The 17,015-nt window shown below is 40.4% G+C and overlaps 1 protein-coding gene across 4 annotated transcripts in view; it reads left to right on the top strand.

Moving 5' to 3' along the window:
* Positions 1-17,015, top strand: part of Lin52 (lin-52 DREAM MuvB core complex component) — an 87,385-nt gene that overhangs the window by 36,696 nt on the left and 33,674 nt on the right. The gene's annotated exons all lie outside the window — the stretch shown is intronic.

The raw sequence follows: 17,015 nt of genomic DNA on the forward strand, positions 1-17,015 counted from the left end.
TTTAAATTGAATTTGCCTAAATCTTTAAACTCAAGAGAGCTAGGTGCCAAATTAGTAAGGGCTGCTGTAGGTCATTGAGTGAACTGAACAGAAAAGGTCACATTTCAACAGAGCCCTGAAAGATGATGGTTATGAAACAGTATTTCCAGAGATGTCTTCAGGAAGTGAAAGCTTCCTTCAGATGAATGAGTGAATTGTAGCAGGGTTTGATTTTATCACCGAAAGCTCTAGTGGTCACAGTTGGTTATGGTGTCAGCAGCTGCTCGTGTTAGAACTTCAGTTCCCAAGGTCTAGCCTTCAGTACCACACCCTGTCATTATTTGCCCACCTGTCTCTCAGTCCTTTTGCTCTTTAAGTTCTTTTTTGGGGGCGGCGGGGGAGGGCTTTTCGAGACAGGGTTTCTCTGTGTAGCTTTGCATCTTTTCTGGAACTCACTTTGTGGACCAGGCTAGCCCAAACTCATAGAGATCCACCTGCCTCTGCCTCCCAAGTGCTGGGATTAAAGATGTGTGCCACCACCACCCTTTTATGTGTGTCCTCTAAACTCTTGCCTCATCCCCTTGCCTTGTCAGGATTAAGTGTTCCTATTCAGTATCTGTGAAAATAATCTCGTTGAAATCCTCCTTCCATGAGGCATGACAAGCAACTTCTTTTGGCTCTCCTGATTTCCAGTAGAGGATGTCATTATTAGAGGATCACAGATGGATCTCCCAGGCCTGTTTCCCAGGCCTTGTCTGTAACATTGTATGATGCTGGTGAAAAGATGGCAGAGTCACATGACCTTCCTTCAGTATCTTTCTCCAGTTGACAGTTTATAAGTGAGATGTAGAAAGAACGTTGCCTTAGGACTTGGAATTATAAACAAACTACAACCATTAAGAACACCTTCCCACACTATACCTGATGGGGAGAACCTGAAAATCAAGCTTTTGAGAAATTAGACATTTCTCCATTTCAATCCCAAAATACTCATAAAAGCTGTAAAAAACAAAACGAAAACCTTGTCCCAGCATGGTGGAATAGACCAATAATCCCATCACTTGTATTTAAGAGACTGAGTCAGAAGGTGAGCTAAGGCTGGCCTGCAATATTTAGTGGATTCAAACCCATTCTGGGCTGGGCTACATAGCAAGACCCATTTTCAAATAACAGTCAGATAACCAAAATGATGTGTGTGGAGAGGTGGCTTGCCCTCTATCTGAGACATTTTTCCTGAATTGGCTTACCACCATTTGAAAAGTCATTTTCTTTAGTGTCCTAAGGCTTTCATATTATTAGAGAATTCCTTTTTCCCCATACAGACTGTACATTGCTTGTGTTAGCTGCAAGAAAACATCAGAGAACTTACTTAAAGGGATAAAGTGTTATGGAAAGTCATGGCAAAGGAAAACTGCCTATTTCATGGCAGTCAGAAAGCAGAGGGACAGACAGATAGGAGGAATTTGGAAACAACATATACCCTTCAAAGCCATGCCTTACAGACTCACTTCCTAAGAGCCCTTCCACTCTGACTTATCAGTATATTACATCACCAGTGAAGTTAAGTGCCCAGTGATGTGACCCTCTCTCATTAGTGCCAATTAGCTGTAGGTCAAGCTTTTTGTGTTTGAAGAAATACTTAGTATCTAAACCATAATGTTCCTGCAGTATGGAAGAGTCAGTCTCTCAGCTCTCAAAGGATATCTGCTTATCTGGAATTTTCACCACTAAATTGCTAACACTTAGCATAATTGGAACATTATAGCTATCTACTGTCTGGTACATGCTTTTTCTCTTTCATGATTTATGTAACCAAGGCATTTTCATTTATTGTAAGTCATATTGAGGCTAGGGGATATCTCTTTTTTGTCTAGTGTGGGTAAAGCCCTGGACTTGAGCCCTTGCACTGTGCTCCCTCCAACCCCCCTAAAAGTGAAAGAAGAAAGGGTTGAGGGGAGGTCAGTTTTTATATTTGTGATGCTGTTGGGGACAGAATATGATTTTTTTTTTTTTGCCATAAATTAGATCTACTATTTCTTCTGGTTTAGAAATTACATGGGTTTCTGATTCTGTTGCTTATTAGCAGTGTGTGAAATGAGTGTATGCACAGTGGGCTGTTACCACCTATGTGTGCTTTGATTTTTCTTTGGTAGGTACAAACAAGAGGAGGATCCTATAGGCCTGAAAACTATAGACTGTCTGGCATAAGGAAACTACCTTTGTCCTTTTGTATCATTTATGCTTTTTAACTTATGTATGTATAAAGAGAGTTATGGTATGCTGGGGGTCAGAGACAATTTAGAGTCTGTTCTTTCCATCATGTGGGTTCCAGGGATTGAACTCAAGTCATCAGGCTTGACACAGCAAGTGCTTTTACCCATGAGCCATGTCGTTGGCATTTTATTTTTATTTTTTTGTCTGTCCTCTAATTTTATCAAGAATCTAACTAGTTTTGCAGAAATTGGTAAGTGAATCCTAGGCATCACATTCTATCACGACACATCCAGAATGGTTAAACAGTCTTATAAAAGAACACAACTGAAGGGCTCATAATTCTCAGTTTTACAACTTTGTTCAGAGCTGTTGTCAGCAATGGCAGGGACAGAGAGACACAGTGGCACAGCACTGTGCTGTCACCTGCAACAGCCTAAGGATTTCCCTTAGTCTTTTGAGGACCTCAACTCAGGTAAAACTGAATCGTTGGTTTTAAAGAATTTCAGGATGAGTCAGTATCAAGCAGAGTTTAAGTTTATTAAAAATAGAAAGGTATTCAATGTGGGAGACTTATGGGAGTCCAGTTCTGACCTGTTCCCACCTATCAAAGGGTTCTTGGGTGGAGGAGAGAGGAATGAGGAAATATTAGGTAGAAAGAGAATGGGGAGAAAGACAGAGACACAGGATAGCTTCAGGAGGGCCTGGGTCATTACCCAGCCGCCCAGAGGTTTATTCAAAAAGGGCTTTTTATAATATGCCAAGGGGAGAGGCAAAAGACCTCCCCCTTGTAAGACCAAAGCACACTGTACAGCCAAGTGTAGACCCTTTCAAACACCTGGTAAACTTCCCTGTGGCCAAATTATCTCCTTCTGCAGTTCTTCTGGGTAAAGCAAGCCCAGATTCTCTTGACACTGAGTAGGTTGGGCCCCCACAACTCAAGGAAGAATAAGGTACATTCAAGAGCATCGGTGTGGATTTCTCAAAGAAGAGTTACCAGTAAATGTCAGGTAAGCACAGATAACCTTTTTTGGTAGTTTCCAAGTTACATCTCAAAAGGTTGCTAAGAACCTGCACACACACTTTGAATAAATGAGATTATAGGGTGTCTCTAGAAGTGTGTTCTATGGGGTTGCAGTTTGGGGGGGGGGGGCTTTGCTTTTATTTTTTTGTTTTTGTTTTTCAAGACAGGGTTTCTCTGTGTACCCCTGGATGTTTTGGAACTCACTGTAGACCAGACTGGCCTCAAACTCACAGAGATCCACCTGCCTCTGCCTCCCAAGTGCTGAGACTAAAAGCATGCGCCACCACCACCTGGTGATAGGTTACAATTTGATAAGCTAAGACCATGGAGCCTCTAAGGTTGCACAAGGGGTTATGACATGTCATTTTAGTAAATGATTTTCATGAGATTTCTAGAAAAGTATAAGTTTACAGCTTGGTTAGGAGAAAGATCGTTCACCCTTAGGCCTTAAATGTGGTTCATTCCTGTTAAAACATTTTTTTTTTTTTTTTTTAAAGAGGGAGCCAATCAATATGGGCAATTTTTTAAACTTTATTTATTTATTATGTATCCCTGCAGGCCAGAAGAGGGCACCAGATCTCATTACAAGTGGTTGTGAGCCACCATGTGGTTGCTGGGAATTGAACTCAGGACCTCTGGAAGAGCAGTCGGTGCTCTTAATCACTGAGCCATCTCTCCAGCCCGTTAAAATTTTTAAATGAACTCTTCCTATATAAAAAGAATATTGTCTCTATTTTAGCACTCTTCACAGCAAATATTAATATGTTGCAGTGTACTCTTGACAAGAGGCCCCAGGATAAATAAAGTATTAATTTCTCTCTCCATGTCCCATAATCTCCTGTCTTTCTTCCTGCCCCACTATAGCAATCAATGCATGGGAAAGCGGTGTGGAGATACCATATGGATCAGTGGAGCAGAGCTGAGAGCCTCGCCATCAGTCTTTCCATTTACAATCACTTAGCTTTTGACAAAAGTTCAAGACTACTTGAAAGGGGAAACTACAGTCTCTTTAACAATGATACAAGGACAACTGAATATTCATTAACAGAATTTAAAACCATGCCTCACTCCTCCCTCCCAATATACAAAAACTAACTGAAAATAGATCATTGTCTTGAATATTAGGGTTGAAACTTTTAAAACTCTTAAAAAGAAATCAGCATATTCATGACCTTCAAATTAGCGGTGGCTTCTCAGATACAATACCATATCTAAGCATATAGCATAAAGCTTATGAGTCCATCAAAATACAGAACTTTGTGCTGTAAAAGACCATTGAGAATGGGGGGTGGGGTGGGAAGTAACCTGCATGCACATTGACATGTGAGTGGTTAATCAATAAGTGTGGTAACCACATGCAATTGCTCAACTCTGAAAGAAGGAAAATCTGACCTATAGCTTTGAGGATATTACACAATAGACAAATGCCATGTGGTTCCATTCGCTTGAGGTAACTAGAGCGGTCAAGTCCATCGAGACAAAAGCAGAGAGTGCTTGTCAGCCGAGAGGAGAGGGCATGAGAAGTTATGGTCAGTGGTTACAGAGTTTCCTTTGTGGAGGATGAAAAGTTCCTAGATCGGTTGTTTGATATTAGTTTATCGTAATGATACCAGGTGCATTGTACATTTAAAAATGGTTAAGATGGTGAAATTTAATATGTAGTTCACTATAACTTTAAAAAGAGAGGTGCAATTTTTATGATATGTGAATTATGGCTCGATTTTTTTTTTTTTTTTTTTTGAGACAGGGTTTCTCTGTGTAGCTTTGCGCCTTTCCTGGATCTCGCTCTGTAGACCAGGCTGGCCTCAAACTCACAGAGATCCTCCTGCCTCTGCCTCCCAAGTGCTGGGATTAAAGACATGCACCACCACCGCCCGGCCTGAATTATGGCTCAATTTTTAAAGTCGTATGAGGAAAAAGAAAATCCAAGAGTCACTAAGGGATGGAAGGAGCCTGTGTTATAAGGCTGCTTCTAGTTGAAGGATCCCTCCCCCCCTTTTTTTTTTTTAATGTATACTGATTTAATGTTCCTCAAGTCATGAATGAGTCTCGTTCACTTCTCCTTTTCCTTTATCTTTCAAAATGGGTGTGAAATTATCTCCTGATCTTCCCTGGTGTTATTTTAATATTTGAGATCCTACAAGGGTTAACATCTATTTCTTCAGATTTGTATATTAAAATAAGGATAATAAGTAGGACATTTATTATGGGCTGTTTTGAAAAGCAGTGTGCTAGACCTTGGGTGTCAGATTCATAAGCATCTCTCAAAGCACTAATGATCTTGTTAGGGAAACAAGGCAGTTTATGAAGGTTGTTCACAGTGAAGACAGTGTGCTAAATGCAAGGTGCTTGACTAGCATAGTTTACAGACACAAGGGATAGAGTGAAATAAAAGAAGCAAATACTGACCGGTGGTAGAGTTGTTCCCTCCCCCTGTCAGGTTCTGTGCAATGTATCATTCCAGGTAGCAGTTGCTATTACATTGGCCAGCTCAAGTCCTTTTATTCATACTCATTTCTCTTGTTGGCAGTCCAGTAAAACCATTGCTTGTTTGTCTGTTCTTATACATATAAACCAGTAATGAAACAGAAAGGCAGATCGTGTGGCATAATTTGGCCACTAACTGTGTAGTGCGTCTCTGTATTTGTCCTATTGACCTGTGAGTGGCAACAAAGAAAAATGGGAAAGTCACCACTGTTGTGCATCTCTGGCCTAGTGAATTTGACCTGTACCTTGACAGTGATTTTAATTGTTTTTGCTTTCTGTGTTGAATGGACTCATCGGAGTCTCAAAGACCCTTCTTTTAAGGTAAATATCCCTTTCTTTTTGAAAATGCCTTTTCCATGTCAAATGTTGACTTCTTTAGGACATGCACTGATGGTTTTAAATATTCATTAGGCTCAGCGCATGGTTAAGCCCTGAAGCAGTTAGCTAGTGTCGCAGCTAATTGTTTCTGAACTACTCGAGGATCCTTTGAAAAGATTAGCAAGAACAGTGTTAAAAACGCCCAGCAGCCCTGATATATATCAGTTCTGGCCTGGCAGGCTGTGACCCAGGACTGTGCAATGTTTTATTACCCTCAGCTATATCAGGACACATACTCATTGCACCACTTTTGTAGCAGATATGTTTATAACTCTACAAAATGATTAGACTGACATAAAGCAATTCTCTAAATTCATAGGTATTAACATATTCTGGCAGCTGTCTCCTGTTTGCCCTTAAGTTGAGACATCATGATGAGATAAGACTGCATCAGGCTGATGGGTACGTGAATGAGGTTAGGCACAGTATTCTCACATTATTGACAAGGGTCTTAGTCACTACGAATAGAGGAATCTTGGGGGAGAGGTTCCAATTATAGTAATTCCATTCGATTCCAGTAATAGTCTTGATTTTAAGAAAGTACTTCAAACACATTCCATATGGTCATATAAGAAGGAAGGGTATAAAAAATGTCTTTGAATTCTAACTAAAATAACTTACTTGATATTGAAAAACATATCATCTAAACTAGACGTGATATTTCACACACACACACATAAACAGCTCCAGGGAGGTAGAAACAGGAAGATTGTTAGTTTGAGGTCAGCCTGGACTATATAAACTAATATGACTCTGTCTCAAAAAGCCAAAGGCTAAGGTGGTATTATGGCTGTTGCCTGTATTTCCAGCATGTGGGAGTCTCCGGCAGGAGACTAGCGCCAGGAGTTTAAGGCCAGTCTGGGCCACAAGGTTCGAGAGACACTGTCTGAAAACAGAAAAAGAAAGCCAAGGGCAGGAATGTAGCTTAGTTTGTCTAGCATGTACAATGTCCTGAATTCCACCCCAGAACCACAAAACAAAAAGCAATAAACGAAAAGCATATTCTCTTTAGGAGCTAGCGGTTCTGGTTAGGGTTAAGAGAGTGTTAAAGAGAGCTGGAATAGAGCTTCAGGTATTGACAGAGGCTTTTCTGTCCTCAAACTGGGTTTCTAATAATCCCTGGACTCTAGATCCAGGTAGGGCCTCCGAGTCTGGGAGGGAGTAGTCATCTTAGCAGCTTTCTGAGCTCTTTCCCTAAGCACTTCCTGCCTGCTTCGTATGATTCAGTCTTGTAACTTCAAACAATTTGTGGTTTGAAATACTGTTCCAGAATTAGTAAGTTACTGGTACAGAACATCTGACGCTCATAATTTATAATGGACTATTTAGCTCTCAGTTCTGAAGGGTTGAAGTTCAAGTTGGCTATGTATGTGTATATGGTAAGGCCATCATGCTGCATGTTAATACAGCAGAAAAGCAAGGGAGAATATGCAGAGGAGGTAAAAAGTGTGAGTGGCCTTACTCTGTAACAATCCCTTTTGCCTTTGCTGAAGAATTTGAGCATTCATGCAACCATTTTGGAAAACGGTAGGCAATATCTGCTAAGGCTTTTCAGACATGTGCCTATGACTCAGTGATTCTAGTGCTAGATGAATATCCTAAAAATAGAAAAGCACAGAGTTGTGTATCAAAAGATGTATACAAGGTTAGGGAGATGACAGGTAGTAATCTTAAGTGCATTGTCGTAGCCTAAATAATGGAAATCGTGTGTTGGCAAGAATGTTATAGAGGGTCAAGAGGCGACTCAGCAGTTGAGAGCACTTGCTGGAGGCCCAGGTTTGGTTCTCAGCACCCACGTGGCAGCTCATAACTACCTACAACTCAGTGTTCGGGGGTCCAGTCGTCTTCTGACCTTTTGGGGCTCCTGAATGCACGTAGTGCACATAATATACTCTCCCACACGTACACACTGAATAAATAATAAACATTTAAAAAGAGTAGAATATTTGTAGCTCTGAGAATACATGAACCGTTAATTGTATGCAGTCGCACAAGTCATCATAGGAACGTTGAGTGATACAAACACAGAAAAGCACAGGTTATAGTCTCATTCATGTAAGGTTCAAAAACACCCAGTCAAGTCAAAGTAAGGGTCGCCTTGGCATTGGGATTGCTGAGGGACCCACAGGCAGAGAGGCTCTTGGGTGGCTGTCGTCATTCTCTTTATATTTTGTTGTTTCAATGAATATGTGATTTTGTAAAGTTTCTTATATAATTATACATATAATTTTATAGTTTCCTATATGTATGTTAAGCCTCTAAAATTAAAAATTTCTTAAGACAAGAAGTAAAAATTGAAATAAATTGACAGGAGTCCAATAACCAGTTTTTCCTTAAGTTGAAATGTAGCTCTTGGGGGGGGGGGTAAGAAAAAAAAAAGAAAGAAATGTAGCTCTTACAGCTGGGTTTGGATTGAAGCTCATGAAGGAAGGCTATTGAAGAGCAGTGGTTTCCTAGCCAGATAGGAAGAGAGCTTGAAGATGAAAGGAGCCCACCCTCCAGACTTCCAAATGTCTTCTTAACTGACTTACATAGCGGAGTAAGAATACTGAAGTGGGGGTTTCTGGGGTGTTTTTGTCAGTGGTAGCTATTAATGTATATAATGTCTTTGTGCCTTAAAGTTTGGGTTTGTTTTTATTTGGTTTTCGTCTTTTGAGACAGAGACTCACTATTATATAGCCTTGGCTGACCTAGAACTCACTATGTAAACCAGGCTGTCCTTGAACTCATAGAGACTTGCCTGTCTTTGCCTCCCAAGTGCTGGGATTAAAAGTGTGTGTCAACATGCCTGGCTGATTGTGGTTTTTTGTTTTTTTAAAAACACAGACATCCTTAATAATAAAATTTTGCCCACAGTGCATCATTAAACAAGGTGTCACTGGATTACAGAAAGGGTGATAATGAATATGGTTCAGTAGATGGCAGCATTTCCTTCGAAGTTTTTAGTTAAAAGGTAGGTATATAGGGTGAATCTTAGCAACTTTTTCTATAGGAATGAAAAGGGTCCCATAAGTGGAATCAGTAGACAAGAATTTTTTTCATTTGCTATATTACTGTCTTGAATGAACCAACAAAAATTGAAATCCAAAAACAACTAAAAGACCTAATTTTCTACATAAAATCATAGACTAGCCTTAAGAAGTTTGCTTCAGGGAGTGTTAATATTTAGGAATATCTATATATGTTCCAAGCTTGATTATTACTAACTGCTTTGGACAAAGGTGTTGGTGAAATTTTCTGATAAGGAGCGTAGTAGAATAGAAGTTAAAAAATAAAGTTAATCTGTATTGCTGTTCATTTAAAAATGTTATGTTCTGTCTGTGGGTATTTTGCCTGCATGTGCATAGGTGTCGTTTGGATGTGTAGTCCCACAAAGGACTGGAAAAGGATCAGATCTCCTGAAACTGGGACAGGAAATGATTGTGAGCCTTCTTGTGGGTGCTGAGAATCAAACCCAGGTCCTCCGAAAATAATTCTTAAAAATTTATCAGTTAAAAGACAAAAACATGCCTATTAAGTAGAATAGGTTCAGTTACTAAAACCTTGGTGTCAGAAAAATGATACTCATCTTGACTTTGCACTATATCAGCTAGTGACTGATAGCCTAAATTTTCCTTTTCTTGTCTGTGAAATACAGATAGTTAATAATAAATAACTTCTCAGCATTCCTTGTGGGTTGTTGAGTACACCAAAAGGATGGATTGTCTTTAGGGCACTGTGGATGATGCTACAATGTTTTTTATACTGTTCAGTTGTTTCCTAGAGTTTTCCTATAGTGGGAAACTTATATCATAGCTTTAACAGCATCATTATTTGAGTTTTTACTAATAGGCATTGAAGAAAGTGCACTCACGTGCTTTGTCTCTTAGAACTGTTGACTCCATTGTACAGATGACAAAGGTCTGGACCGGTCCAAGAGCTGTGAATCAAGTCTCAGCCATCTAACTCCATGGCCATTACTTTTAGCATATAATGTTCTGGTTACTGTGATGTACTTGAGGGATTTTTTTAAAGTAATTTATTTTTATTTTATGTGCATTGGTATTTTGCCTGTATATATGTCTGTGTGAGGGTGTCGAGTCCCCTGGAACTAGAGTTACAGACAGTTGTGAGCTGCCATGTAGGTGCTGGGAATTGAACCCGGGTCCTCTGGAAGAGCAGCCAGTGCTCTTAGCCATCTCACTAGCCCCTGGGATTTTTAAATTACGTTTCTGTGTGTGTGTGTGTGTGTGTGTGTGTGTGTGTGTGTGTGTGTGTGTGTGCGCGCGCGCGCGCGCGCACGCGTCAGTTATGGTTTGTCTTCCACTTTACACATTGTGTTATATGGGGAAGGCAGGCGAGAATTTGAAAAGATTAATGGTGGATAAGTGAAAGTAAGCATCAGCTGTGTTCTTTGTTGACAATGAAATATTGACAACAATCCTTGCATTTCTAAAAATATTTTTATGTTTTCCATAAGAAATCAGGTCTAATTTTTTTTTTTTTTTTTTGTATGTGGAGCTGAGGATCGAACCCAGGGCCTTGCGCTTGCTAGGCGAGCGCTCTACCACTGAGCTAAATCCCCAACCCCCAGGTCTAATTCTGCTGCAGCAGGAGTCTTGGTGATGGAGTCTACTCATTCCCTGAAGCACTTTCTTCTCTAACCACCTAGTGGGGACATTTTGGATACATTTTAATGTTACTCCTAAGAGCTTTATTTAATCTGTATTGGCCCTTAATCAGTAATGGGCAATTTTGGATGAATTGTTAATTGATTAGAATTGTGGAAATTATGTGCAAAGCTCTCTGTCAGTGTAGCCTAGAGTGGTGTAAGACTGAAACAGGCTCTGGTTTAGTTACTATTCTAAGATGAATGCTTCAGGAGTATTACGTCAGTGGTTTGGGTTTGTATTCCAGCCTGGTTTAAACTCTGCTAAGAATTATTGTCTTTTAAATCACTGAGGTCCTCAATTCTACTCCATTAAGGGCCACTTTTCTGCCAATCAAAAAGCAGCATCCCAGAGATTGATTTTTTGTTACGCTGGATAGTTATAGCTGCCTGGTGACAGCATTTCCAACTCTTTTATGTAAACAGAAAGCAATCAGATAAGCACTAATCCAAGGATTACGGGGACCCAAATCCAGGGGCCAGAAGAATCTCTGCAGTGTATGTCACTGGCTCTTTGCCTTCTAGTGTCCAGCAATGTCTCTTTTTCCTGGAAAGCCTGCTTGCTGCTCGTGCTGCCTGTGAGATGTCTGTATGCTAAACCAAAACAGCAAGTCCTGAATGGAATTCAGAAAGACACTCACATTTCCATAAATAAATTAGGAATTCAGCGGTTTCTTCGGGCTAATCAGGGCAGGCTGATAAACCTTGCTAGCTGTTTAATAAATGAATTGTGACTGATTACCTATTAATATGGACGCCTCAGGAATTCACCCTGGGGGAACAGAGCAGTGAAATAGAGAGGGGCATGGCCCCTTGGGAAATCAGGGCTTCATGTTTGCAGCTTAAATATCTCTGTGAAGTATCAATAAGGAGGTAATTGAATTTTGAACACAAACATGAGTGCTAGATGGATGAGGGGGAGGGGGACCAGATCGGCTCTTCTCTGCCCCTGCATTCTCCCCTCCCTTTTCCTTAGAGACCACTCTAGTAAAGATAGATGCTAAATCCATTAAATAAAGATTAGAGTCTGTCGTTGTAGAAAATGGCAGCTTAGCTGGATCCCTGGGCAAATTGGGGCCTTTTGCAATACAGAAAATTAAAATATACATTTTTAACAAGTATGCTATCCTGCTAGCAACAGCGCCAGGCTAGCTTGTGCTCTTCCTTGGGATTGGCTTTTGTTTGGACACATCACTTTCTCTTGTATTAGTGCCAATCTTTTCTGTATTCTGGGAGCAGAAGGGGCTGGGTTTATTTATTTATTTTTAAAGCTTCTGGTGAGGCCTTTCTCTAGCATCCTGCTTGTTCATAATCAGAGCAGTGGGAAGGAGATTACTGTCCCATGAATTGACGGTAGATAAATGTCCCCTCCCCTTAACTGGTGGGCCCAGAAGAGCCCAATCACTTGTATTTCAGGGATGATTGGAGACTGTACAGCTGAGCAAGAAAGGCCTAAAGACTGACATAAACATTGATGTTTTGGGTGCAATTTTATTTGGCTTTATTTCCTCTAGATAAGGTTATTGATTTGCTTTGTCCTGCTACTTTAAGCCAGATAAAGTCATATTAACATAGAGAAAGAATTGGCATCATTTGGTTACAAATCATACTTATCCCTTTGTTAGCAATGACAGAAACCAAGCCATAAGTGCTTTGATTGCATTTTAGATTTATCTATTTATTTAACATGGCTGTGTGTGCCTGAGTGTGTGTCTGTGCACCATGTGGGTACAGAAGTCTGTTGTGTCAGATCCTTGGGACTGGAGATACAGAGTTGTAAGCCACCATGTGGATGCTGGGAGCTGAACCTGGGTGCTCTGTAAGAGCAGTGATTGCTCTGAACCCCAGTGCTGTCTCTACAACCCTTAAATACTTTTCTTAAAAATACATATTATTACATGTTATTTATTTATTTTGTGGCTGTGGTTAGAAGTCAGAAAAAACTTTTGGAAGTTATAGTTCTCCTTCCTCCTGTGGGTCCCAGGGATTGAACTCAGATTATAAGGCTTGGTGGCAAGCACCTTTACCCACCAGGCCACCTCTCCAGCCTAAATACTGTTATGTGGTGGGGCAATGGTGAGAAACATGTGTCTTTTTCAATCCCAGATGTTTCTTTTGAAAACAAATAATTTCATAATATTGCTTATAAAATTTCCTTTTTCTCTTTGAATTCTACAAGATTAAATTTAAATTCCTTAGGCCATCGTGAAAGGCATGAAGCTTCTACTTATCAAAGAACTTCAAATACATTTTTGGAGCTTCTACACTTGAGGCTTTGAGACTTTGCCATGGAAGAAAAAATATACAGCTCCTTAGTTCTAGTAATCAAGGATATCTTTTGCCAGGTGGGGTTTTGTTGTTGTTGTTTTGTGGGGCTTTTTTGTTTGTTTGTTTGTTTGTTTTTAAGAGACAGCCTTACTATGTGGCCCTGATAGCCTGGAACTCATTGTGTAGACAAAGCTGGACTCAAATCACAGAGATCCTCCTGCTTCTGCTTCTCCCTCCTGAATGCTGGGATTAAAGGTGTTCTCCACTATGCTCTTCCTCAACTCCGGAATTCTCTTTTCTTAAGCTTTCTGGGGATTTTAGCATAGCTCTCATTAAGTAAGGTATTTCTTGGCTTTGTATTCTTAACCAGAAAATTATCTGCAGGATAACATTGCTTCTTTTTTCCCTTTTATTGAAAATAGCTTTTTCCCCCCTCACATAAGTTATCCTGATTACAGTTTCCACTCCCTCTACTCTTCCCAGATCTACCCCTTTTCTGTCTCATTAGAAAACAAACAGGCTTCTAAGGGATGATAATAAAATACAAGGTGAAACAAATTAATGCATCAGAATAGGACAAAACAAACAGAAGGAGAACAGCCCAGGAAAAGGCACGTGAAGCAGATGTAGATGCAGAGACCCATGCGTTTGTACAGTCTGGAATCCCAGAAAAACTCTAAACTGGAAGCCATAGTATAGGAAAAGGTCACTTTCCACTTCCTCTTCTGCAGAGTTCCCAGAGCCCTGAAGGGAGGGGTTTGCTGGAGACATTCTGTTTAGGGCTGAGTGTTAGAAGGTCTCACTCTCTGCATAACATCTGGTGTGGGTCTCTGTGTTTGTTCCCATCTGCTGCAGGAGGAAGCTTCTCTGGTGATGACTGAGCAAGTCACTGATCTGTGAATATAGCAGAATGTCATTAGGAGTCATTGCTGCATTTTTTGTTAGTTTGTTTTATAACAATAGTATTTGACTTTACCCTAAGTCCCTAAGCTATCTAACTTTGGGGGTTCCTGGTCACCCAAACAGTGTCGGATATGGGTTCCATCTCCTGGAGTTGGCCTTAAGTTAAATCAGAGGTTGGTTGGTTACTCCCGCAAACTTTGCCACCATTGCCCTTGCAAATATTGCAGTCAGGACAGCATTGTAGATGAAAGGCTTATAACATCGCTTCTTAAAGTTACTGATTTAAGTTTGGCTATGTGGGTAGTGCTCAAGGGTGTCTTGTTTAAGTAATTTCAAGAATGGTTTCACCTAGTGTTAATGGATTTCCTAAATTACAAAAAGTACACATGTGTATTGGTGGAGTATTCATAGCTATTATCAGATTCTTAAAAAGAATTGTGTTCCCCATCACAGCCTAGTACCTCAGAATGTGACCTTATTTGGAAATAGAGTCTTTACAGAGGTAATCAAATTAAAACAAGGTTCTCAATGTGAGGCCTAATCCAACATGGCCACAAAAGGGAGTGAACAGAGGAAAGGCACCAGAGGGTGATCTACAAGCCAGGAAGAGAAATGTAGAACAGGTGCTTCCTTCAGGTCCCTCAGAAAAAACCAACCCTGCCAATCCCTTGATCATGGCTCTTGGTCTTGGACATCTAACCTCCAGAACTATGAAAAAATAGAAGTCTAATATTGAATCACTGACTGCGTTATTTGTTATGGTGGCTATAGCTAACTAATAGAGTCTCTTTGCTCTTTCGGAGCTTGTATCTGCAAATTAGAGACTCCAGCTTCTGTGGACTGCAAGCTGAGATGCTCCACCTAACTAGTGGTCCAGACATGCTTCATTTTCCAGATTGGTTTTCAGCAGCTCAGCATTGGAGACCCATGTCAGAGGTCTCCTTCTAATTCATCTTCCCCTTCCCCTATTTCCCCTCCAGTGTGCTCAGTTCCTTCTGAGATTGGCCTCTCTCAGATTGTCAAGATGGCCGGACAGGTTTTACATCATATGATGACAGCAGTACTTGAATCAGTAAAAAGGTTTATGCTTTGGGGTTGGAAGGACCCCAGCCTTCCCTAAGCATCCCATAAGCACTCTGTATTTGAATAGAACCTCAGTTTGGGCTGGGGATGTAGCTCAGATGGTGTAGTGCTTGCCTAGCATAGACAAAAAGCTGGGTTCAGTTCCCCAAGCAAACGGATCAGAAGTTCAAAGTCATCCTTCACTATATAGCAAGAATGAAGCCAGACTGAGATACATGGGTGGGGGGAGGGCAGAAAGGAGAGAGAGAGAAAAGGGAAAAAAAGGAAGGAAGACAATGCTGGCTGGGCAAGATGTGTGGTGACAAATTCTGAAATCACATCAGAAGGCAGAGATAGAAAGATTATGAATTAGAGACCAGCCTGGGCTACATAGCAAAACTTGGCCTCTTGTCTTTCTGTGTGTTTATAAATTTCTATAATTTACAATTATAGGTTAAGAGTCTTTAGGTCTCCTAGGGTGGCTGCTCTTCTTCCCCATCCACTTTATGTAGAACTATATGTATAGGACTTGATGAGAATTCATTTTATATTAATTATTTATAATAAAGGAAAAAAAATTTGCTTTTTAAAGATTTTTTTGCTTATCTTTCCCACTTTCAAAAATCTTTTATACTGTAGGTAATGCTCGTTTTCACCAATATCTTCTAGTTAATGTGTGCTCAACATTAATTAACTTACTCTTTACTTTCCCAAGCACTAATGGAAATACTAGATTATAACCAATCTAATACTCTGTGGACAATACTTAGAATTGTCTGACTCAGACGAGATAGTAGAGAATTTCTTTCAGTAGTTGCTAGTTTAGTTTGTTTGTTTGTTTGTTTGTTTGTTTGGGTTTGGGGTCTTTTGTTGTTTGTTTGTTTTGTTTCTAACTTGGATTTGGGGATGGGCTTTAATTGGCATCAAGTGCCCCACAGTGGAATTGGTTAGACAAACACAATGTATAACAACTGAAGAACACTTAAGTAGTTATAAACTAAAAGAAGACAGGAGCAGGAGGGTCCACTATGGAAAAAAGGGGGGCAGGGAGAACAACACTTGAAGAAAAACGAAGCAGAAGAGAAAATGTTCATCAAAGAAATTAAGAGGGACTGGAGAGAAGGCTCAGTGGTTAAGAGCACTGGCTGCTCTTCCAGAGGTCCTGAGTTCAATGCCCAGCAACCACATGGTGGCTCACAACCATCTGTAATGAGATCTGGTGCCCTCTTCTGGCCTGCAGCCATACATGCAGACAGAACACTGTATACATAATAAATAAACAAATCTTCTTAAAAAAAAGAAAAAAAGAAATTAAGAGAACTCAATGTAACTAAGGAATTAGGAGGGTCATTTTTTTATTTTTTATTTATTTATTTTTAAAAAGATTTATTTATTTATTATGTATACAGCATGTATGCCTGTAGTCCAGAAGAGGGCGCGAGATCTCTTTACAGATGGTTGTGAGCCACCATGTGGGTGCTGGGAATTGAACTCAGGACCTCTGGAAGAGCAGTCAGTGCTCTTAACCTCTGAGCCATCTCTCCAGCCCTTTTAATTTTTTTTTTTTTTTTTTTGAGACAGGGTTTCTCTGTAGTTTTGGTGCCTATCCTGGATCTCCCTCTGTAGACCAGGCTGGCCTTAAACTCACAGAGATCTGCCTAGCTCTGCCTCCCAAGTGCTGGGATTAAAGGTGTGCACCACCACCACCTGGCAGGAGAGTCATCTTTTATTAACATTGTTTTGTTGGATTTCTTTTTTTAATTTTGAAATTTGTTAAAACCTATTCTTGAAGTATGGGAGGTAGTTCTTTTCGTAAGGTACTGTCTTGCAAGCACAAGCAGCTGAGTTCACGTCCCAGAACCCACATTTTAAAATGAAGTGTGGTGGTGTACCGCTGTGATGCCAGCACTGGGGAAAAGGAGATGGGAGGATGCATGCCATGAATAGGATTTGCTGGCCAGTCACTCCAGCCGAACCGGTGAGCTTCAGGATCCATGAACATCCCTGCCTCACAACTTAGAGTGCTTGAGCTAATGGGATGGGTCAGTACACGTG

This window comes from Onychomys torridus, chromosome 14 (assembly GCF_903995425.1).
Source record: "Onychomys torridus chromosome 14, mOncTor1.1, whole genome shotgun sequence".
Lineage (NCBI taxonomy): Eukaryota > Metazoa > Chordata > Mammalia > Rodentia > Cricetidae > Onychomys > Onychomys torridus.